Below are 26111 nucleotides of genomic sequence, written 5' to 3'. Positions count from 1 at the left end.
CACCCTCATTTAGACGAGTTCTTGGTCTTGATCAGCATTCCTGCGGGTGGGAACCCATTGTACATAGGATCTCTGGAAGACGTTATTCTAGTTACGGTGTGGCCCAGTTGAATGGGCCTTAAACCAGATTACTAGAGGCCTTTTTAAGCAGAATAAAGCAGACACAAAGACAGAAAACCATGGGGAGAAGCCACTAGCAGGTCAGTGGGAACCCAGAAGAGAAAGGAAGGGACAGCACCATGGACAAGGCCAAGATAAGCCAAGGAACTCTATGGAGTCTGAACACTACTGAGAAAGCGAGCCTGACCGCCATCTTGATTTGGCATTTCTGCTAGTCTTGACTGTGAGCTAATTAAACCCCATTGTTCTTGGGCAATATTATCCATCCTCCCATCCCTATCCCCCCTCAAGCCTGCAAAGCCCCACCCAAAGGGTAATATTGCCCAAGAAATTGGGGAGAGGGTGGGGTAACATACGAACATAGGAGATTGTCAGGTACTTGGTCGAGAGTATAATGCTGAGAAAAACTTTTTAAAAAATATAATAAGGAAGGTTACATATTTAAGATGCTTAAAGGGGATAATCTGATGCAGGACAGGCTCCTAGGGAGTATGTGAATGCTCATTTTGCCATAGTGGGTTATATCATTGGATAGAGACCCATATAATGAGAGTGAAGGTATACCCACATCCTGGGGAGGACTGATGTTCTCAAATAGAGGGAATTGTATCTCTCGAGAAAAATGGTGGCTCCCAGTGCATTAGGACAGTTGAGCATGTCAAGCCCTCAACACTAAAGGGTAACATAGCATGTTTGTCTCAGTTTCCCTAAGCTATCACAAATGCCATTTTTTTTTGTCTTTATTTTTTTAATATACCCCATATACCCACCACCCCCTCACCCCACTCCTCCCCCCATAACAATAATCTCCTCCATCATCATGAGACATTCATTGCATTTGGTGAATACATCTCTGAGCACCGCTGTACCCCGTGGTCAACGGTCCACACCATAGCCCACACTCTCCCACATTCCACCCAGTGGGCCATGGGAGGACATACAATGTCTGGCAACTGTCCCTGCAACATGACCCAGGACAACTCCAAGTCCCGAAAATGCCCCCACATCTCATCTCTTCCTCCCACTCCCTACCCCCAGCAGCCACCACGGCCACCCTCTCCACACCAATGCCACACTTTCTTCGATTACTAATCACAATAGTTCATGAATAGAATATCAGTAAGTCCACTCCAATCCATACTCTATTCCTCCATCCAGTGGACCCCAGAATGGTTGTGTCCACTCCACATCTATATCAAGAGAGAGTTTAGATTCCACATGGATGCTGGATGCAATTCTCCTGCTTTCAGTTGCAGGCAGTCTTGGCTCCCTGGTGTGGTGGTTGACCTTCTTCACCTCCATGTTAGATGAGTGGGGTAAGCCCAATAAACCAGAGTGTAGGAGTTGCAAGTCTGCTGAGATTCAGGGCCTGGCTATCACATAGTCAGTCCAGAGATTCAGGTCCCCTGGGTATACATTATACCCCAGCACCAACTACAGTTCCAGTAAAAGTAAAAGGAGAGACTTGTGGACAAAGATCACATCTAAGTCCAGCTCCACCACACAGAAACACAAACTCCAGAGTAGGGCCAACTGACATGGCACTGAACTCCATCTGCCATGACCATAGTACCTGTGGGTCTCTGTAGCCCTCAGGAGAACCAATACCTGGGGTTGTATCTACTTTATCTGTCTCTGGGACTCTGCTCAGGTGTGCATAAGGGCAACCTTTCTGATAACCTCCCAGCTCTTTTTGGAGACTCATAGCCATATAAACTCATTTGTCCTTTCCATTTCCCCCTTTTCTTCAGGTCAAAAAGCTTTTTTAACTCCTGGTATTATATGTAGACTGAGATATTCTACTAGTCCGAGTTGACCCTTTTATTCAAGGTCATTTTCTAGTTACATTATCAGCTGGTACTTGGTAGCAATCCCTTGGCACCAGGGAGGTTCATCCCCGGGAGTCATGTCCCACACTGGGGGGCAGGCAATGCATTTACATGCTGAGTTTGGCTTCGAGACTGGCTACATTTGAGCAACACAGAGCCTCTCAGGAGGTAACTCTTAGGCACACTGCAGCTCTAGGCCTTATTCTTATTTCAGGTGCACAGGCTCACAAGCATAGTCATTAGTATCAAGGGCTCATTGTTGGACCTTCCTTCTTTTTTAGTCTTTGCCGTTGGACTTGGGGGATTGTTGCTGTTTCTTTAGGGACTGTGATAGAGCTCCCCTGGCTAGGAACCCAGCACTCCCTAAGCTGCTGTTTTTTATTGTAGCCACTACAAAAAATATCCAAACATTTTTATGTACCCTGGATATATGCCCTGTAAGACTCCCTGCCAACCATGTGTCCCCTGTCAATAACATCCCACACCACTATTCCTCCCCTGCTATTGCTGAACCCCTCTGTGATCCAAAACCTCCCCAAAAGTGGAGCCCAATATATTGCCAGGTGCCATCAACAGTAAAATGGAATATAGTGATGAGTTTAAAGGTTAGATATAGAATATATATTAATTTAGAAAAATTAAGGTAAAAATAAATTGGGGTATCAAAAAATTTAAAAATGCAAAAGCTTTGTTTTTGATGTTTTGCCTTCCACCACTGCAATAAGTGTTGCCCTGTATGCAAATTGGCAAGGCAACTACTTCTGTCTTTTCCTCAGGGTCTACATCCTATCTTTTTCTTCTTTTTCCCTAATTATTAAGCTTATCTTCATGAAGGTTTTAGAACACAGTAATGCATATATACAATATACTGTACTCCCACATATCCAACATAAAACCCTTTTCCCTTCCACAGCAATAATCTTTTTGCATATTCATATTATATTTACTGAAACTGATATACAGATAATGAGACAATAGCTTTCAAATAAGGTAACATTTGGGTTTACATTGTGTTTTATATTTTAGACTATACAATTTTCTAAATTTTTAGTTATCTTATGTTTTACATTATGATTTACATTTTAGCCTATCAGCCCCTATATATTTTTGGTGTAATTTAACATGTCTTATATCCATCCTTGTGTACTCTTGTGGAACATTTCTATTGCCCACACAGTTACATTAGTTCCATCTATTCAATACCTCTTTCCCCCTGCCCTTAGGGCCCACAGTGACAGTCAATCATCATTGCTTGAAGGGCCATGTTCAGAGATACTTGCTTCCAGAGATCCTTGGTTCCAGAAATGCCCTGCCCTCATTGGTGCTGTGGCCTTGGGAGTGATGGTGGCTTCCAGAACTGCCTCGCTGCCTCTTGTTTGGCTTCGCAGTTCACCCACCATCTATGTAGCCCAATCCCTCTATTAAATTCCCTCTGTTCAACATACACTGTGTTTTTTCTTTCCCTGGTTAGGTGCTGTCTGATAGATCTCATACTGAATTGATGCTCTATTGACATGTGTTCACATCTCAGAGTCCATCTGACCTTACACCTAATGGGATTTTGTAGTTCTTGTTGCTACCATTACTGTTATCATTATCACTTTTTTAGCCCATCATAGAATCCCCTTTTTTCTAGGCAGGAATTCTGGTAGGAGAAATGTCCAGAGATGTTCTTTATCTAAAAGTCACACATCTGGGGAAGTGGCTGTGGCTCAATCAATTGGGCTCCCGTCTACCATATGGGAAGCCCTGGGTTCGCATCCAGGGGCCTCTTTGGGAAAGCAGACTCGCCCACATACTGCAGAGCACCGCCTGGCCTGCAGGTGCTGCAGAGAGCCAACTCAGCAAGGTGACACAACAAAAAAAAAGGGAGACAAGCGAGGACGCAGAAGAGCCTGCAGCGAATGAACACAGAAAGCGGAAAACAAGCAATCCACAGGGGGGTGAGGGGATGGGAATAAATTTAAAAAAAAAAAGACACATCTAAAATGTTACAGCTTTTTTTTTTAACTCTGTTAGTCCAGAAAGAATCCAGACTCCCTGTTTACCAAGTGAAGGTCCACAAAAGGACTGTGAGCAGTTTCTTATCCTTTCCTTTTTTTGACACTGTCTTTCCCCTTTGCTTTTCACTGAGTGCAAAATGAGCTCTCGACTTGGAGCTGTTTTATTCCTCTCACAGCAACAGATACCTGTGGAGAACTTGCCGTCCTCGGCAGCAGTGAATATTCAGAAATAAAAGGACAGCATGCATTCACATGTGCACTTCCAACGGGCACTTTTGAAGGTGAAGCCCTCCAAATAACCAGCCAGGAAAGACATGCTACTAATAGCATGCTCCTTTAAGCAATAAGGATATTAGACCATATAAAAGCATCAGTAATATTTGTCAGCTGGGGATCACATGGATCCATGGTCCCAAACATTTTAGTGAAGATCTACACTGGTTTGAAAAAAACAGATACCCCTCAAATGTAAATGTTGCCCTGTGGTATACATTACAATTAGAAAACATATAAAAAAATATCTCCTAAACTCTAAAGCTATGTGTGTGATTTTTTATTTTTCATTGTATTAATAGCAGCAGCTAATGTTTTGAGAGGAGGTTGAAATTTCCAATTTAGCATATCGTTTTACCTAGGGTCTGAGCCCTTGTGGTGACTCCTGGGGATTCTTCTAGGTCACCCTGAGGGCTAGGTCAGTGACAGGGTCTTTATCAGACAGTCTTCAGGTCCTATAGCTCTGAGATAAGTGTTAAAGTCTCGAGCTTTGGAGTCAGGCAGATGAGATTTGAAACACGGTTTTTCCTATTGCATATCTTGTGTAAATTACTATACTGCTTTAAGTTTCTCTTCCCTTTTCTGAAAAATGGAAATCGTAATTATAACTGGTGACATATTAAATTAAATAATACACTAAAAAATGTTCAGCATTGTTCCTGGCACATCGTAATACTTAATGGATGAAAAATTTTGGGAAGCAGCTGGCAAAGTACTGAGTGGACTGGACCCTACCCAAGGGCAGCATTGGAACCATGTCTTTGAACAGTTTCCATGGGCTCTGAAATCTCCTTTCCCTATAGTTTCTTCAAGCTAAAGACACTGACCATGTTTTGCAACATGTTCCTAAGAACTCACCTGATAATCTCAGTGGAAGTGCAGATTGAGGGCTCTAAATCCATCTGATACAAAGCCTGTAATATCAGCTACAAAGTTAAAAATGTGTACATTCTAAGACCTTTATGTTTTCCTAGGCAGGATCGTGGTTTGGACTGCTTGTTCTGGACCTGATGTTTCTGTCTGATATATTAAAACCAAATTTCATCATTCTTCTTTTAAGTCTACTGCCAAGTTGAGAATATGTGTGCTGTTTTGCTATTTATTCTACCTATTATCTTCATTTTTTATTTTTTTATTTTTAAAGAAGCTTTAGGGAAGCGGACTTGGCCCAGTGGTTAGGGCATCCGTCTACCACATGGGAGGTCCCTGGTTCAAACCCCGGGCCTCCTTGACCCATGTGGAGCTGGCCCGCGTGCAGTGCTGATGTGCGCAAGGAGTGCTATGCCACGCAGTGGTGTCCCCCGTGTAGGGGAGCCCCACGCGCAAGGAGTGCGCCTCGTAAGGAGAGCCGCCCAGCACGAAAGAAAGTGCAGCCTGCCCAGGAATGGTGCTGCACACAGGGAGAGCTGATGCAGCAAGATGATGCAACAAAAAGAAACACAGATTCCTGTGCCACTGACAACAACAGAAGCGGACAAAGAACATGTAGCAAATAGACATAGAGAACAGACAACCGGGGGTGAAGGGGAGAGAAATAAACAAATAAATCTTTTTTTTAAAAAAAAGAAGCTTTAGATTATGTAAATGTTACCTCAAAAATACAGGGTTTCCCTAACCACCCCCCACACAAACTTTCCCACATTAACAACATCATTCATTATTGTAGTACATTTGGTACAACAGATGTACACATGTGAAGCATTGTGCTAATCAAGGACTATAGTTTACATTATAGTTTACACTTTGCCCCACATAATCTAATAGGTTTTGACAAAATGTATAATGGCCTGCATCCATCATTGCAATGTCATACAGAACAATTCCAATGTCTCCAAACTGCCCCCATGTTACACCTATTCTCCACTTTCCCTCCCCTCAGATCCTCTGGTGGCCACTGCTTTTTTCTTTTTCTTTTTTTAATTCCCCCCCTTGAGGCTTTTTGCATGCTGTCTGCTCTCTCTGTCCATTTGCTGTACATTCTTCTGTGTCTGTATTTATTTATTTATTTATTTATTTTATTTCCTCTCCCCTTTTGCAGCTTGCTTGCTATCTGCTCTCTGTGTCCATTCACTGCAGGCTCTTCTGTGTTCTCGTTTGACTCCCTTCTTTTTGTTGTGTCACCTTGCTGAGTCAGCTGTCTATGGAACCTGCAGGCTGGGCAGTGCTCTGCAGTGTCCTGCAAGCCTGCCTTCACAAGAAGGCCCCGGGATTTGAACCAAGGGCCTCCCATATGGTAGATGGGAGCTCATCTGATTGAGCCATAGCTGCTTCCCTGGTGGTCACTGCTTTTTTTTTTTTTTTTTTTTTTTAATCAATGATACTAGTACTTCCATTCATCCATGTGGAATCTAAGCCCCCTCTTGATCTAGAGGTGGAGTGGACATCACCAACCCATGGTCCACAGGATGGAGGAATAGAGTGTGGATTAGAGTGGACTTACTGATATTCTATTCTGGAACTATTGTGATTAGTAATGAAAGAAAATGTAGCACTGATGTGAAGAAAGTGGCCACGGTAACTCTGAGGGTAGGGAGAGGGAAGAAGAGATATGATGTGGGGGCATTTTTAGGACTTGGAATTGTCCTGGGTGGTACTGCAGGGACAGTTGCTGGACATTGTATGTTCTGCCATGGCCCACTGGGTGGACTGGGGGAGAATGTAAACTACAATGTAAACCACTATCCATGGGTGCATCAGTGCCCGAAAATGCATTCACCAAATGCAATGAATGTGCCATGATGATGAAAGAGGTAGTTGATGTGGGAGGAGTGGGGTGAGAGTGTGGGGGTATATGGGGACCTCATATTTTTTTAATGTAACATTAAAAAATATAGGTCTATAATAGAATAATAATAGAATAATAATAAGTCTGCTTTAGTCCATTGTTCATTCTCCAATCTTGAGGATTTGGTAATAGTGATACTACATTGTTAGAATGATCATAAGTCTATTTTAGTCCACAGTTTCTATCTCCCCTTATGTTTGTTCAGTCCTCAATCTTGAGGATTTGGGGATGGTAACGCCCACCCTGTCTCCAGTTAAGAGGGAACTTAGATCTCATGGGGCAGATGGATGGAACTGTAGTGTTTGCAGTTGCAGACACTCTCTTCTTCCTGGGATGAGCATTGCCCATCATCATCCTTTCGTTAGTTGTCCTGGGTGAGTCCAATAAACTGGTGAGTAGGTATTGCAACTCTGCTGAGATTCAGGGTGCAACTGCAATATGAACAGAATGTAGATTTAAGTCTCTCTGGGACATATATTAAACAAGTATAGTGCTAATTATAGGTTCAAATAAAAGAGGCAGAAGAGCCACGTGTAGGGAAATTATAAATAAGTCTAACTCTGTTACATTGGGGAACATATATTCCAAAGTAAGGCCCAGAGACAGGGTGCTGAATTCCTGAGATTGTCTGCCCTGCCTGTTGTGTCTAGATGCCTCTAGAGCCCTCAGGAACTCTGCTGTTTGAAGCACTGTTTACCGTGGTGGCCAATGACACACTGCTAAGATGAGCATAACTGTAACCTCTGCTTATGTAACCTCTTGACTCACTTTGAAGTCTCTTAGTCATAAAACTCAATATATTCAATATTTTCTCTTTTTGGTCAAGGTTTATTTCCTGATTCATCACTTGCCAGTGCTTGGCAATAATCCCTTGATGCCAAGTAGGCTCATCCCTGGGAGTCATTTCCCACTCTGGGGGGGAAGGTGGTACATTAATTTGCTGAGCTTGGCTTAGAGAGAGGCCATATTTGTTATCTTTCAAAGCATTTAATTAAGCATTCATAGCAACTGAGAAGGTAGCTGTAGATGTTGATACAGTTCATCATTAACTGCCAGGAAATACCTGACTAGGAGACTGTTCTTTCTATAAACATGATAAAATTGCTCCTTGTTTTTCTCTATAGTTTGGTATTGGATTCTGTGTGCTGCTTCCAAAAGCTTGGGTTTTATGAGATAATTCATTCCATAACTTCTAGTGATTGGGGAAACAATAAATAGGAATATGGCCCTTAATCCTCAACACTTTATTAAGTTTGCTTGAGGAGAGGTTCACTCTCTAGAAGCTGCCAAGAAGCCATTCTATATAATATGTGAGAGCAAGAGGAGCGCTGGGATGGGGCAGTAGAGTAGATAAGCAATCCCTTGGGCTAGAGCTACCTTGCTGTTTTCTTTTTGATAGTGTGATGGCTAATTCCATATTTCAACTTGGCTAGGTTATAATGTCTGGTTGGCTGGTCAGGCAAGCACTAGGCTGACTGTTATGGTGAGGGTATTTCATAAATGAATTTATATCATTAGTCAGTTTATTGCATCTACAGTCAATAAAGGAGATTGACCTCTGCAATGATGTCTTAAAATCTGGCGGCCTTAGAAGCCACAACTGAGTATTTTAGAAGTCAGAAAGAAGAATTTCTGCCTCTACTTCAGCCAACCAGCTTCTCCTAGGGAATTCAACTTAGTCTACATTGTAGTTTCCAGCTTGTGGCCTGCCATAGATAATTTGGATGTGCCAGATTTCAGAATCACCCTTTGTTGAAGTATCTAGCTTGCAGCCAGTCCTATGAAATTTGAACTTCCCAATTTCCAAGGTCATGGGAACCAGTTCCTGTACTAATTCTCATATATATTTATATAAGGTTGGTTCTGTGTCTAGAGAGCCCCGACTAATACAACTGGTCCAGGAAATAATCCAATATGAGTGGGAGGGGGCACAAGGCGACTTCTCAGTTTTATTTTTATTTATATATTTATTTGCTCTCCTTGCTTGGCTCTTTGGAAATGGAGTATTTTTCCCTTTAAAGAGTTTCCCCTCTATTTCTACCAATTTCTTTTCCCTCTTTCCATCACCTACTTTTAAGATTCTAAGCCCTAACTTCTATTACCTGTTTCTACCATTTCAATTTTTTCCCCATGTCCCTTAATTGGACTGAGAGGTCCTTTCACTTACAGGTTGAACAGTTTCCTCAGCCCTTTCTGACTTAGGGCTAAAGTTCCCTATAATTGAGTCAGGGTCTTTCATGCTGATATTACTGAGTGCTCACGAAGTCTACATCAAGTCTGTTTTCCTAATGTAATTCCACCAGAAAACTCCATGTCCTTCACATAAGTGAGGGTGCACTTTGCTGTAACTTTGGCCATTCTGCAATCCCACTAATCACCTTTTATGGGAGGAAGGCTATCTAAGGCAGCATCTAAGAGCACCCATCCATCTGAGTCCCGCGGAAGAAGCAAACAGAGGAGCTGAGAGACAGCTAACCGTTTGGTCTCTGACTATAATTGCAGTTAAGTAAAACAATTGATTGTCTACAAAAGTAGTGCACTTTCTACCTTCAACCATGTGTGTTTCCACCCCCTGGTATCAGAGCTACAGTAGGCACTTAAAACAAGTGCAAAGCTAAGCACGTTGTATTTTTCTGACATCTGTGATACTAAAGAACTAGAACATTGCATTGTCAATATTGTTAACAAAATCTGGCATTTAAACTTTGCTTACCAGACCACAGCTATGCAGTATCTAAACGTGTTTGTTGTAGGTCTATATTATGCAGCGGGGCTGGCACTACACTGAGAAGAGTTTTCACTTAAAAAAATAAGCTTTCTTTAATTTTCTATAATTTATCTCATCTTGCTCTGAAGGTTGTATCCTTCTATGGATGGAGAAAAAATTGCCCATGAAAGGTAAATGCATTTTTTTTCCCTATAAAAGGATATCTTTGGGGTAAATTTAGTTTCTCTCAGGTAAAATGTTCGGGCTTTTAGGGCCTCTCTCCCTCTCCGGTTTCCTTGCTAGAACAGTGTCTGGCTGTAGGGGAAAACTACACATCCTCGTCCTCACTAGCCCGGCAGGCAGTGGCCCTCTGACTTTGCCTTAGAGCGGGGACCATGCCGACCCCTCCCCTGGGGCTGCAAAATCCTTTCCTCAGCACATTCCTCTGAATCTGAACCAAGTCTTCCATCCAATCCTACATTAGCTGACCTCCCTGTAGCACCTGTTACAAGGTCAGCTCATGGTCACTAGGCTGTGCCTTGTGCCTGGCTTGCCACTCAGTCTCAACTCTGTGACCTTCCTTCTCCTCATCTGGGCCCTAAAATAGGGAGTAGAGTTAACAAAAGAACAATGAAACTTACTTCAGAAATATTGGAAAGTATTTCAAACCAGGACCCTTCCTACAGTGACACAGACACCTCAGAATGTGTCCATTTGTCATCATATTGGCAGCTTTATGCCAGAGGTACTTAGAACCCTCCATCAGCACCCAAGTCCTGAGGGAAACATTGAGATAATCAGAGCCTGTCCTAAGCATCCAATTCAAAGCATGGCTGGCATTGTTGACCTGAAGAAGCAGATCCCTTGCATTCTATATGGGAGTTGGGGTGACTCAGGGAAGCTCTCTCCAGTCCTTTAATGACTATACTCTTGCCTTAGTTATTTTTGCACTGTTGCATAGTTGGTGCTTTGTTGGATAAGGACTTATAAAAGGGCACTTAATATCTTCATGATCTGTGCCAGAGCAAGTGACCTAGAAGCTACAACTCTGGGAATCGCCCATTCCTGCCCTACTACCTACACTTCCAGCCAGAGATTTGACTGGAGAGAGAAACTAAACACTGGCTTTTAGCTTTTTCTCCAGCCTCACCTACTCCCGCATGTCCTTTTCCTAAATCTAAGACCAGGAAAATGCTTCACTTCCTCCCAAGGTGGGATAGAAACTTCCCTCAATCAAGTTCTATCATCCAAGTTGGTTAAGCATCCTTTTGACAGGCAAAAGGGAGATTTTTGGAATTGGAAACCATTTCTCTCTAACAAACCTAGTTCCCAAGATGACTATTTCTCTGTAGACATAAAAGAAAAATCTAATCTGAAACCAGAACTAAGCAATGACTTCTTTGCTTTAGCTGGTGTCTGCCTATTTCCTAAAGCACTGATACACAATGGTTCAGTGCTTGGCGAGTCTCAGGAAATTATGATATTAAAGGGAATAAAGAATGTCTTGGTTTATGAAAGACAAAGTGTTAAAAATGAAACTTAAAACTTCTTGAAGAAAATAAAAGGAGACTATTGTTATGACATTGGAGTAGGACATGATTTCTTAAGATCCACAAAACACATCACTAAGGAAACCTTGAGGTTAGACAAAGGTTGACCTAGAAGGTGGGAACACAGGATAAGAGGCTATCTCTGGGGAGAGATACCATTGTCCTATCACCTGTCAGGAATGCCTCCTTCTCCCATCAAGTCAAATGGTGTATGTGTTGGGAGGGAGTGAAGGGGACCAAGTAGACAGTCTGACATGTTTACCTTGGAATTTGGGGGAAATGCAAGGGATTCATGTTTGATTTATGTCTGAGAAATTAAAATGTTTAGAAAGACTATGTAAGAGTAAGGAGAGGTGACTGCACTGGAAACGAGTTGTACTTACCCCCAAAGGTGGGCTAAGATTTTGTTGTCATTGTTATAACTCTTGTTTTCTTGCTTTGTAAATTCATTTACCTGTGGATCATTTAGACTTAACTACCTGGCCCGGAGCTTAGAAGGGACATTTCCCAGGAAGGCCTTCTAGAGAGCAATGGTCACCAACAAAGAAAGTCCCAGGATGTGGATGCCTTGGGGCTGAGTGTAGGAGGAATTGCATCAAAGGCATTGCAGTTAGAGATTTCTGGTAGGAACTCTCAGAAGAAACCACTAATAAGTATTAAAAACTTGCACTGGGAATATACCACATTCCAAAGGCACTATCACTAATTATATTTGTGCCAATCAAGACTTTGCTTGGTATCTCATCTCGACTCTATCTCCACCACTTTCAATGAAAGAAGTGTTAGAATCTGTGGTTAGGGAGATAGGGGGGTGGGTTCAGAAGTCAAGGGTAGGTTAGGAAAGAAATGCTTACAATGATTCTTTTCCCTAAGCAAGCCTCTCAGCTGAAACATAAAGTTGCAAGGAATTTCGAGTACAGATATAAGCAATCAGACAAAAATTACCAAACATTAAGGTATACCAACACCAAAAGGAGAGACAAGAAAACACAAAATGTGGAAGAACTAAAATCCCAAGAAATGGAGCTAATAGTGGGATGATATCTTAGTTTGGCTTATCCTAGAAGCAGACCCTGCAATATGGATTCAAATGCAAATAATTCATTTGGGAGGTAGAAGGAAACAGCAGGAGGACAGTGAAGAAGTGAAAGAAGGAAGGACACTCAGACAATAAAGTGTGTGATATCAATCCACCAACCACTGTGGGCCACTGGACATTAATTCTGCTGGGGAAACACTGAGAATGAATGTAGAGCACATACGTTGGAGTTATCCAACCAGAGCTATCCACCAACCATCTCTGTGACTAGCTGTTTGCAGCAGATTTTAACTCCTCAGCACGTTCAGTCTGAGATGCCGGCAGCAATGTGGTCTCCTGCACCAAGAGAAAACCCTAAGGCAAAGAAATGCAGGTGCTAGTAGTTGGCTTCTAGGCAAATTTAAGGGAAGAATGAGGAGATGTAAGTAGGGTGCTGAGGCAGTATTTACTACAGAGGCATTCCCATGTCTTTTACAATTGATAATCTTAACATCCTCGGAAAGATGTGAGGATAAATTGCATCTATCCACATTTTTAAAAAATCAACTAAAGGCTTTGGAAATAGAAGGGAAAAAAAAAAACAGAAGAAAAAGCATTTAGTGTAAATATTAAGCCAAAGTATTCTCTTGGAAAACAATGGCAAAATGCAAAGAGTTAGAAAGCATGAAACAAAATTTGATACATAGAGGATGAACCCAAATGTTCTACTTATTGCTCCTAATATAAGAGAATAGAGAAAATGGGGAAGATAAATTACTTGAAAAATAAGAGAAGAAAAGTTTTTGCTGAAAATAAATAGCCTGAAATATCTTACTAAGTTAGTAACAAGGGTAATGTTAAAAAGACAAACATCTGAACGTAAACCTTTTATAATGGAAAGTTCTTAGACATACTTATGTTTATGGGGCAGTATGACACTTGGTAAAGTGAAATTTAGTAGGAAAGATAATATATCATTCAATACACGATATTGTCACAATTAGTCATCAGTTTAGAAAACAGCCATCACAGCGCCAAAATAAATTGCAGATGGAATAAATAACTAAATTTAAAGTCTATAAAAAATGGGAAATAAAAATATAGTGTTCTTGCCTCATATTTATAGTGAATTGATTTTCAACCAGGGTGTTAAAACAATTTAATGGGGAAAGAATAGTCTTCTCAACAAATAGTGCCAGGACAACCAGATATACAGATGCAAAAGAATGAATTTGCACCCTTATCTCACACCACATACAAAGATTAACTCAAAATGGATCAAATTCCTAAGAATAAGAGGTAAAACTATAAAGCTCTGAGAAGAAAACATAATGGCAAATCTTTGTGATCTTGGAGTGGATTCTTAGATATGACACCAAAAGCACAAGCAACTAAAGGAAAATAGATAAATTGGACTTCATAAATTTTTGTGTGTGCTTCACAGGACACTAACAAGAGTGTGAAAAGCCAAATCACATAATGGGAGAAAGTATTTGCAAATCATATACCTGATAAGGGATTAATTTCTAGAATAAATAAAGAAACAACAACAACAAAGAAAACAAACAGTCTAATTAAAAAATAAGTACAAGACTTCAATAGATATGTTTCCAAAGAAGATATACAAATGGACAATAAGCACATAATACAAATTTGATATCAATAGTCATTGGGGAAATGCAAATCAAAACCATAATGAGGCGGCGGACGTGGCCCAGTGGTTAGGGCATCTGTCTACCACACAGAAGGTCCGCGGTTCAAACCCCGGACCTCCTTGACCTGTGTGGAGCTGGCCCATGCGCAGTGCTGATGTGCGCAAGGAGTGCCGTGCCACGCAGGGGTGTCCCCGCGTAGGGGAGCCCCATGCACAAGGAGTGCACCCCATAAGGAGAGGCGCCCAGCGCGAAAGAAAGTGCAGCCTGCCCAGGAATGGTGCCGCACACAGGGAGAGCTGACAAGATGACCCAAGAAAAAGGAACACAGATTCCCGTGCCACTGACAACAACAGAAGCAACAAGAACACGCAGCAAATGGACACAGAGAACAGACAACCGGGATGGGAGGTGGGGGGTGGAAGGGAAGAGAAATAAAATAAATAAATAAATCTTAAAAAAAAAAAAAAAGAAAACCATAATGAGATACCACCTCATATCCACTAAGAACGTCATAATAAAAAAGACAGATAATGACGAATGTTGATAAGTATGTAGAGAAATGAGAATCCTCATACAGTATGGGTGGGAATGTAAAATGGTGCAGCAGCTTTGGCAAACAAACAGTCTGGCAGCTCCTCATAAATGTAAACATAGACTTTCCATTTGATCTAACAATTCCACTAGATATATACCCAAGAAAAGGAAAAAACGTATTTCCATACAACATCTTTTACATGAATATTTACAGGAGCATTATTTATAATAGCCAAATATCTGTCTACTGATGAATAGTTAAATAGAATTGACATATCCATGTAGAGGAATACTATTTGGTCATAAAGAGGAATAAAGGATGAATACATGCAACAGCATGGATGGATCGTAAAAACATTATGCTAAGGGAAGAGAAGCCAGCCACAAAGGGCCATGAACTGTATGGCTCCATTTACAAGAAATGTCCAGAATAGACAAATCTGTGGTGTGGACTCAACCCACCACTCCTTGCTCCTGAGCTGAAGGACAGAGCCTCTTGGGATAAAGTATGTGTGTATGAGCCTGGGCTGGGCATTCTTGTTCATGAAACGATATTGTTCCAGTGAATGAATGAGATGGGGAGATGTTTCCTTTCTGTTAGTCACTGGAAACACAAGAATTTTTCTGAAATTTCACCTAAAAATTGGGGGAAGAGTAAGCACAGTTTGACTTCTGAATGGGGTTTTGAGCAGGAAGTTGTGAGAATGATTGAAGTTGGTTTTTGCTTAGTACAAACCCAGTAGTAATTAGGAAAATCAGTTAAATGGATATATTTTTCATCCATCAGCTGGACAATATTTTAAAAGCTTGGCAGGGGTGTGGGAAAGTTGATGCTTTCATAGTAGGTGGTAATATAATTTGATGAATGTCTTTTGAAGACAATGTGTTCGTCTTTATCAACATTCAAAATTGTCATTCCCTTTGACCCAGCAATTTTGCTTGTAGCTATCCTTTTAGAGAAATAGTCTCTGGGGTTTATCTACAAAAATACATACTGCAGAAAATTTGGGGGGAAAAAACCCTTAAATCTGGAAATGGTCATTATTTTGGGGGCATTCATGCAACAATCATGTGGCAATAACAAAGAATGGGGGAGATGTGGAAGGAACAATTTTGACCCAATTCCTAGACACACTGTTGGCAGGGGAAAGCCAATTTTATGTAAATGTAAAATGATTTCGTTTTGTTTTTAATTGTGTGTATGTCAAAGAAGGATTCTAAGAATACATACAAAATGTTAGAAATATTTTTTCTAGGGAGAGAAGTGAGGAGAGTAACAAGGAACTTTCGTTTTATATTCCACAGCAGCACAGTCCCACAGAAACACAAGGAGAGCCACAACTATGAGCCATGCATTTCAGACTTAAAATTTCCCGAAGCCACACTTAAAAGCAAAAATAAACAGATGGCATTAATTAAATGGTACATTTTATTTAATTCGATATATCCAAAATATTATCATCTTGACATTTAGTCAATATAAAATAATGATTAAAGTGACATTTTACAGCCTCTTCTTCACACTGAGTCTTTGAAGTCTGATGTGCATTTGACTTAGAACCCATCTGCATTCAGGCTTGCCACTCTTCATTTGCTCAAAACCAAAAATGGTTAATGGCCACCATATTGGGTGGGACAGTGCTGCATTTTATGTCTTGTTTTGAATTATTTATGATCGGCCAGTGTTTGTGTTGCTTTGACTATTTAAAGGAAGCCACGAATACAGAAAACCAGAATGTTTAAACAATTCCGAAGGAAAAGAAACGTCAATGAGAAGTGAGTAATGTGCCTGAAGCCCCTGCTTTGGGCCCCTCATTGGGCGAACCCTGGGTTTCTTCTCTGCTGGATTCTCCCATGTAGTTTTTGATAGAGGCGATTGGCCATGGGGTGTAGCGGGGTGGGGTAAGCCTTATGGGACTGCATCTCATGGACAAGTGCTTCCCCAGGTGCTGGGCAGCTCACTCTGGCTTCAGGGGGCTCGACCCACTCTGCCCAGACAGTAATAGTTCTACCTAAATCTGGCCATGGCCTCCCCCAAGCATGTGAACAAGTGATTGTTTCTGGAATGGGCATCGCCCCAATCCCTCTGCTGCCTCCTGGCCTTTTCAACTTGTCCCTTGTCACTGCCTCTTCGTTATGCTGGCACGTGGACATCAAATGACCTCTTGGCTTCCTTCTTGCAATGCACATATTCCCAGGTCCTGGAACCTTGCGTTCCTCTGGGTCCCTTCCAAGTTCAACAAGCCTCTCTTTAGTGCCAGCACCCAACGTGGCCATCCAATAGTCGAGGCAGAGGATTAACTCGAGGTTCCACAGCCTGTCATCTGCCTCACACAGGAGAGCTTTCTCCTCGTTGTGCTTTTTTCTGCACGCAGCGTTTTACTCAGCCAGTCATCCCCACTGCATTTGCAGGGCGTTCCGAGACCCGAGCTCTTCCCCTGTTCACAAGATAATTGACTCCCCTGGCAGAAAAAAGATAAATTATCCTGCCTTGAAGTATCCTTCACCCCTTTAAACTGCCAACACAACTAAAATTGGAATTAGAATTTGAGAGAGTCCCAGGATAACGATTGAAATTGGAGTGAGATGCCCCGATTTGAACAAAAAAGTGTGCCAGACATGAGAATATTAAGTTAAATAGTGTTTTTTATTGAGGATGCATTATCCTGTGGTCCATTCAGACCCTAGCCTTCCCTAATTCCCTGGGGTTGGGCTGGGACCTCTCCTGACTGTCTCTCTAGCTTGGCCCCTGAGGAACTGAATCTTAATTGACTGTTTACTGTATCTAATTCTCCTGGGGCTTGGGGCACACCTGAAAACACAGGGAGGCCAGATTTTGATCTAGAGTAGAGATTGTTACAGTTAAGAGGCCTTTGAAATAACATGGTCCATCAAGACTTAATGATAAACTGGCCATCTTATTTGGAAAGAAGATGGGGGAACCCCTCAATGTGACCTTTCTATGCATGCCTCTTCTGTTACTTTTATTGGACCTGTGGTTGGCACTGGGGTTGGTGCATACTAAGGAGACCTGAATCTCTGGACTGTTCATGTGACAGCCAGGTCCTGAGGCTCAGCAGACTTGCAACTTCTACCCTCTGGTTTTTTAGACTTACCCCAGCCAGCTAACAGGAAGTAAAGAAGGTCAACCACCACACTGGAGATCCAAGAGTGCCTACAACTGCAAGCAGGAGAATTGCATCCACCATCTATGTGGAATCTAAGCCCCCTCTCAATATAGAGGGGGAGTGGACATAACCATCCCAGGGTCCACAGGATGGAGGAATAGAGTATGGATTGGAGTGGACTTACTGATATTCTACTATGGAACTATTGTGATTAGTAATGGGAGAAATTGTAGCATTGATATGGAGAAAGTGGCCACAGTAGCTGCTGAGGGTAGGGAGAGGGAAGAAGAGATGTGATGTGGGGGCATTTTCAGGACTTGGAGTTGTCCTGGGTGGTACTGCAGGGACAGACACTGGACATTGTACGTCCTGCCATGGCCCACTGGGTGGACTGGGGGAGAGTGTAAACTACAATGTAAACCACTATCCATGGGTGCATCAGTGCTTGAAAATGTATGCACCAAATGCAATGAATGTGCCATGACGATGAAAGAGGTTGTTGATGTCGGAGGAGTGGGGTGAGGAGGGTGGGGGTATATAGGGACCTCATATTTTTTGAATGTAACATTAAAAAAAATAATAAAAAGGGGAAAAAAAGAAACACAGAAATTAAACATTTCATGTGTTTGCTTTCCGAGTTGATGCTCAACCAAATGATGATGACACTATCTGTTAAAACTGTGCCAATATCTGACTTTGAAGTTGGGGCTATCACTTCATGCAGGAGGTGATCAGTTCTCACAACGTCATGTTGAGTCAGTGAACTGGGAAAAATGGAATCCCCTTGGGAAAAAGAATCCAGTCTTTTAAGAATCTTATTTCTAGGCTATTGAATGTCATTGGATAAATCCGATCATTTTACGCATCTGTTTGCAATGTTTGTTTCCAAGTGCAGAAAGAGTAAAAATAATGATCAGTGTGTATGTTCATTATTTTTTACCAAAGTGTTAGCAGGATATGTGGTATTTGCATTTGTTAACTTTACTACAAATTCTGGGCTGCTGTTTTCCACTACTGTTTTATAACAATAATTACTAATAACCTTGGTGCGTAAGTGCTTTGTATTTGTATGGCAATTTCCATCAAGGAATTTCAAAAGCTTTCAAGTCAAGGGATTTTCAGGAACAAACTCATATTACATTATAAAGTCTTGCTTATTTCAAGAATGCTTGTGGGTATTGTTCACTTCTTTCCAATGTCACTTTTTAAAAACTTCCTGTTTTTTCTTTTCACAATTGAATTTAATCATTGCTTAACTTTTCATGTCCCTTTCCCCCCACGTACACCTCAGTACACATTATACTACTACTCCCATTAAACTGTGTTTTAAGGTAGTCAAATGCTAGTTGCTAGTTTGAAATAGCTCTTAATAAGCTATGATCACTTCAGTTGGGAAGAACAATTTACTTTCCAAATGAAGCAAATGTTGCATAAGGATCGAGAAATAAGGTCTATTATAGCTATTGGATTCAGATTGGTAGTCATCATTAAATCCTGGAAACAAAGCTGTTATTAGTTCAAACTAGAAGCTGTAATTGTTGACTTACAATTCCAGTAATGTCAGGTAAGGATTTCTGGTTGATTAAAATAGTCCCAGAAATTTGAACCAGTGGGTCCATCATAACCCTCAGGGTATATTTTCACATTTTACAATGAGTTTCCTTTTTCATATTATATTATATATACACATACACACATACAGTATCATTCTATAGAAGACTAAAGCTGGATCTCAAACAAGCTTAGTTCTATATTAATTTACTCCATTTAGAATAGGAAAAGGTATTTGAAACTAGAATGATCATATGCATACTAAGAGTTATTTTTACTAGTACCTATGCAAGTTGACCTATCCTTTGCCAATATGTAAGGTAGGAATTCCTTGTTGGAAGAAGACAGAGAAAGAAAGAGAGGAAGAGGGAAGAAGAGAGAGAAGAGCCAGTTGCTAATTTTTTTTTACTGTGATAGTTCCAATCAAAGCATGTTGTACATAGGTAACCTTTTAAAGCTCTGTGCTTTGTCTAAGAATTGCAAAACTGTTGAGTAAAAACATTTGAATGAGAAAAGAAAAATGCAGTCAGTCATTCCGATGTTTTGTTTGCACACTGCCAAAACATGTGAATAATGGGAAAAGTTTGGCTGACTAATTGGTTGCAGTAGGTGACAAAGTGAGCCTTCCAAACGATGCTCATTCTTCTTCTGCTATTAGGATTTGTAGTCATCTTTAATATTCCTCTTTTGAGGTTTGGCAGACTCTACTCACACTAAGTTTTTCTTAATTTTGTGAACTCAAATTTTTACCTTTAGAAATATTATTTCAAGAGGGGAAAGAAGAAATAAATCATTCAGATGGCATACTTCCTAAAAGTGATGAGAAGAAAACACTTTTATTGAAGAATCGGTATAGTTATTTCCACTCTGCATTGATGGATTAACGCTACTGAGTCTTCCACACTCATATTTGTGAAGGGTTGTGCCATTATGCATTATCTAGTTTTATGAATTAGCTTGTAACTATAACGCAATTGCTATCAAGGCTATAATGCCTCATGGAATTTAGTTTCCTTGTTTGTTTTGACAAGTGAGGTTTAGTTTTATGATAATATTTCAGAGCACACAAGTAAATGCCCTGTAGTCTGCTTTGTAAGGTAATGGAGCCTCCGTGATCTTCAATCTTACTGCTGCTTCCAGATATTAAATCTTTCCTTGAAATCTGCAGCGTGAGATTGCTGTCATATTCCCCGAGGATTCTTAGGCCAGGTGAAAGTGACAAGAATCCCCACCACAGATATTGTTTCAGCAAATTCACCCTGGTCCTTATGTTGGGATGTTTAAGTAAACATTTCAAGAGCATCATTCAGACGACGGCATCTCATTAACCATAACAACAAATATTTATTGAGTACCAACTCTTGCACTGCAGGCCCTGCAGGTCCTGGGGATACAAGTGCGATCAAACACAGACAAAAATACTTCCCTTGTGGAACATGCATCCTAGGGGGAGGAGCCATTCGAGAAAACATAATAATAAAACCCCAAACCGAGGCTACAACGGTCTGGTGCAGGGGCTACTCCTGGATGACATCTTGGTCCCCATCATCTAGACACAAACTGGATCTGTCACTTCTCTGATTGTGCCCAAAAAAACTATCTATACCCATTGCCAAGGCCTCTGGGATTCCCGACCATGTTGCAAACCTCATCTTACTTCCCAAATGTGCTGCAGCCACGGCGGCCTGCCCGCGGTTCAGGTGTGCCTGCTCTGCCCTGCTTTGGCTGCTCCGTTTGGCCTCTGGGCTCTTCCCTTGTGTCACTGGGCGTTGGCTGTAGACCATCTTTTTAGACTCTACTCAAATGTCACCTTCTCACTGACGCCTTCCCTGACCACCCTATTTATAAGGCATTTTCCCTGCCATTGTCTTCACTGTTTCAGCCTTAGCTGGTCTCCTTCATACCACCTACATCAATTGTCCTTATTTTGTGGATTTTTTTACTTGCTTTTGTTTGTGTTTCCCCCATAGAATTCATACTCCATATGCAGAAGGGCAAGTTGGGTCTGCTTTATCGTTACAGCTCCATTGCCTAACACATAATAGATGATCAATAACATCGATTGACAGGCTCTCCTGAATGACTGGCTGAATGGATGAATGAGTGGGTGGGAAGGAAAAGAAACTGAGGGTACCCACGTGCTCCCTCCCCATTCCCCACAGTGCCCTGGTAGGAGTCCTACGTACTCATTGTCATACTAAAGAATATTCTTTGCCCTCTCCCATACACAACACACACAAACACACACACACAGCTACTTGCGATCGCAGCATCACACACACTTCACTGTTTTGCTTGTACCTGGCCCTTTTTCATGTTGGAGTTTCACATGATTTTGGGGTGCTCCTTGGTTAGTATTGGCTTCTTTAGAGTCAGGGAGCACCATCACAAGGGCCAAGGTCATTAGATGCTATTGCTTATATCTGCAAAGCTTGACAAATGACAGCCACCCAATAAAGATCACGCGAATAAGGGAATGAATGAACAAAGAGAAGGCATTTTGGCAGCTGACCCGAATTCCTTCCCAGGTGCTCTGTGCACAAAACTCGCCAGACCGTATCAGGATTGTATTTAATGAGTCAGGATCCAGCGACCGGAGGAGACTACGCCACAAACTGTTATCGACCAAAAGTGCTGAAGGTGTGCATGCTTTTCTTAAATTTGGGCTCTAATTTAAGCTCCTCCGTGCTTTAGCCCTTGGTTTCTAAGAAGTCTTCTTCTTATTCCTGCCTTGCTAAGTGGATCGTTACTCGTCATTGGAAGGCTTGGACAGATGGAGGACGTGGCACTGCTGGGTGAAGGTGTCTGGAGAAGGGCTGGTTGTGCCCTAAGAGCTGGAGAAGGCAGGCCCTGTCTACAGGCAGTAGAGATGAGTTAGACAAAAAGAACAGGCAGAAAGCACGTGCCAGCAGGGCCAAATGTGTCCATGTGCCCTCTGCACTGGGCCATCGCAGTGTGATTTCTTACCAACGTGCTGGGCTGAAGAAGGACACTCGTCCAGGGCTTCCTGCAACTGCTGGCTCTGGACACCCTGCATGAGGCAGCCTCAGAGTAAGAGGGACAAGGTATCCACTTTCACAGGGCCTGCTTTCTACGGGGCAGTGGAGAAGATAAACCCAGTCAACGAGAAAATCGCCTAGCGTAGCCCAGCGCTTAGAAAGCCAACTTTATTCTATGTCCTGACCCAATTCCTGTTAGTTTTACTTCTACTGACGAAAATATCCTCTTTTTCTCTTTCCCACATACATATCTGTAGATTCACAGACCCTTGCTAAATCTGGACTCCCAGCCTGCCTATGTACTGGGGAACCAACATTTTGCTGTAAGTGGTATGAATTGTGGTAATGTCGATATTTTGCAACCCGTCTCATTGTTTTTGGCCATAGAAAATAAGATGCATGAATAATAAATTAATGTGTGTAATAGTATAAGTAAATCAGATTTATGTGATGTTCTTTGTTTTGCAAATTAAAATGCACAAACAGCTCAATCCTTTTGTTTTTATTAAACAGTTTGCTGGATTGCCTCAACTTGGAGCATGTACATAAATATTCAAATTGAGTTTTTCACTCTGAGGCAATTTTGACATTTCCATATTGGGTTGCTCAGTATTTTATCTCAGAAAGATTAACCGCATGTGACCAAAATATGATCACTTGTATTTGTATTACAGTTCTTCCATTTATGTACCTAACAAGTGGATGATTTCACCGAGCACTCCTAAGTGAAAGCATTGCAAAGGGGTTCGGAGTGGCCACTTACGGAATTAATAATAAAATGTTTATAGCGAGATAAAAACGATCATGAGCTCAAATAGTGCCATTGATATCTCTACGGCTCTGTGACTGTTTTCTATCATTTTGAGATGTTCTGAGTGTGGAGCACTTCTATTTGAATTAAGCTCGTGCCAGCTAGCTGCTTCGACTGATATCAGAAGGCTGTGGGGGCAGCATTCAGAGGATGCTGGAGCGGCCAGACCTGCCCTAGTCCATCCTCCCTTGCAATTCCCGTGGATTCCCGGGTGGCAGTGCTCCCCACTTCACTAGCTCTAGGCCTTTGTGACTTTGCAGGTGATGAGGGGGGAAAGAGCCACCTGTTCTTGGCAAGGGGTGGACTCATGTTGGGCCAGAGTCACATGATGCATCATGGCCTGGTGCAAGAGCAGAAGATGGAGCAATGGAAAGCTGGGATTTCCATCCTGGCCCATGGCTTAGCTAGCTACGGAAGGATGTGCAAGATGACTTTCCTCCCTGAGCCCAGGTCCCCTCACCTGGGAGGAAAACAAGGATGGTGAATCTGACCTCCCAGTCTAGCAGGGGAAAAGGGTTCCAGAAGTATTTGGGGAACCTGGAAGTCCACCATCATTTCACTCTGTTCTTAGCGTTTGGAGTAATTAGCCTCCTTCAAAGCTTCACTGTCTTTCCTTCCTTTTTTTGCTGGAAACCTCACCCGGATTTCAGCCTCTTCCTGGTTATGCATTTCAGACTAGTGGGTGGGCTGCCCAGAGGATTTCGAATCTTGTTTGTGGTCTATGGAACACAGCTCAGGAAACTCTGGTCAGGGAAGGTGATGGGTGGGGGGCGGTTAGCATGGAAAAATCATCTGTGTCCATGAAAAAGCCCACATCAGACACCCACAGCCTGTCAATGCCTCCACAGACTGTAGTAAATTATGTTTTCAGAGATTTTTCCCCAAAACACTAGGTCAAGTTCTCCCTGGCTGACAGAATATTTCTGCGGAAGTCCAACAGCAGCTTTTGACCTGAGGTTATTAACCCATCATTACTGAAAATTTCATTGCGCAATGTTAGACAGTTGTATCTTGATTTATGGTTAATGCATGTATTCTCTCTCTCCTCTGCCTCTCTCTCTCTTTCCCTCTTATCCTCCCCCTCTACTCCATCTCACCCCCTTCCCCCTATATCTATCTATATCTACATATATATATATACATATGTACATACGTGTATATACATGCATGAATGCAAAAGGATAATATTTATTTTACCTGCAATGACTAAATTTCTAGGCTCTATAAGTTTACATTTTTCTTGGCCTTCTGTTGCCTTAATGCATTTTTGTTTGCCTGAATAAGTTATCCCCAGCCCTTGCTTGAATTTGTTCATTAACATTTCATGAAGTCAGCTCTTGATGAATTCACAAGCCACAACTGCAACTTTCTCACTGTTTTCATCGTGTGAAAAAGCGCAGCACCAGCTTTTCATACCGGTGGATGGTGGAGATAAATCCTCCAATGCCAACTCATCACCTCGGAATGACAGAGCTCCTGCTGAATGCACACAAGTCCTTCATTACGTGACGTGATCTGAGTGAAACAAATGGATGACTTGCTGTGTAGCAAACGAAGCAGGGGTTCTTTTAAAATAATAAACATTACAGTACATCGTATCTGGAAAGATTTTTGTCCTGTGTTTGCCTGAGATTTTTGCAGTTTATGTGAACGTTGCAAATCCTCAGCACAGGTTTCTTTAAAGGGAAGAACTGCAGGGGAGTGGAGGGGAACTGTCCCCTGGGATTTTTGGAAGACTTGCACAGTGCTAGTCTTATTCCAATCAAGAAGTTATTTCCAGGCATTTCCTCACTGAGGGTTTTAAAACCACAGAAATACTTTTTGGAGGATCAGGCGTTATTGCTTTGTCTTGGGTTTTTAGCTGTTTGAGCTAAAAGGAAGGCGCATGATTTGAGAGCAAGGCACAGGATATTGTCACTGAAGCTCCTGGGAGATGATGGATTGGGGGAAGGGAAATGCCTTTACTTAAGTAAGATTAAGAAAGCTCAAGGAGGGCCTGGCAAACAGTGAAGGCTGCTGTCCTGACCTGGCAGGAGAGCCTGTGGCTATGAAACGCTCGATGCGGGGCGCTTCTCCCTAAGAACTGAGGAAGGGGGTGCAAATTGAGCAAGAGGACCCTGCTGACACTCTGCTCCTCTTCTTTCTTCACCTGCTTAAGGGCTATGGCTTGTGGACAGCAAAAGCGGAACAGTAACCACCTCTTCACCGAGGAAATCCCCATTGTGCTGTGCCGGATCACGTACCCCTGCAAAAGCATGTTCTTCATTGCAACCTGCATCCCTCTTGGTTGTGAACTCATGGGTGAGTAGGACCTTTTCAGTGAAGGTGGGCCTAACTAAATTAGGGTGGACCTCGATATGGATTAGTGAAGTCCTTTGTAGAAACTCAAATGCTGTGAGCCACAGATGCCAGGAGCTGGAAGTCTGGGAAAACTGGAAGTGCAGGCACAAAGAGAGCGAGGGAGCCATGGGACAGAAGCAACCAGGACCCCCAAGGCAGGTGGCAAGCCACCACTAGAACGCTACAGGAGGAGAAAGCACAGCCCTGCTGGCACCTTGAATCTGCACTTCTAGCCTCCGAGGCCACGAGACAATAAACTCCCATTGTTTAAGCCAGCCGGTCATGCAGTTTTTGTCATAGCAACACTGGCAGACTAAGACACCAAGGATCAGACACTGTGCTTACTTTAAAAAAAAATTTTTTTTTTAATTAATAGATCACAAGGAATGTTACATTAAAAAACATAAAAAAACAAAAAACATAAAGAGGTTCCCATATAACCCACTCCCCACTCCCCACCACATCATTTCTATAGTTCATTACTACTTTTTAAGCTGTAAACATGTAAGCCCTCTGCCAGGATGGTCTTATCATCAATATTTAAGAGATGAGGAAATAAGATTTGGGGTTACTTGCTTGGGAATGGTAGAGCTGAGTTCTGAACCTGGGATGTCTTGACTCCAGGTTCTATATGTTTTGCGCTATGTACCATTCTACAAGCATGTTTAGAAAACTGGCCTGTGTAACTGAAACAAAGAGACATAAGAAAGAAGTTCAGTTCTCCCAGACCAGGGCGAGTAGGACTTTCCTCCACAAAGCAGCCATCAGGATGGAGTAAGTCCATGGTGCTCATGTCCAAGAAGATGAG

Source organism: Dasypus novemcinctus, chromosome 28, assembly GCF_030445035.2.
Source record: "Dasypus novemcinctus isolate mDasNov1 chromosome 28, mDasNov1.1.hap2, whole genome shotgun sequence".
In the NCBI taxonomy this organism is placed as follows: domain Eukaryota; kingdom Metazoa; phylum Chordata; class Mammalia; order Cingulata; family Dasypodidae; genus Dasypus; species Dasypus novemcinctus.
This window is presented reverse-complemented; position numbering follows the sequence as displayed.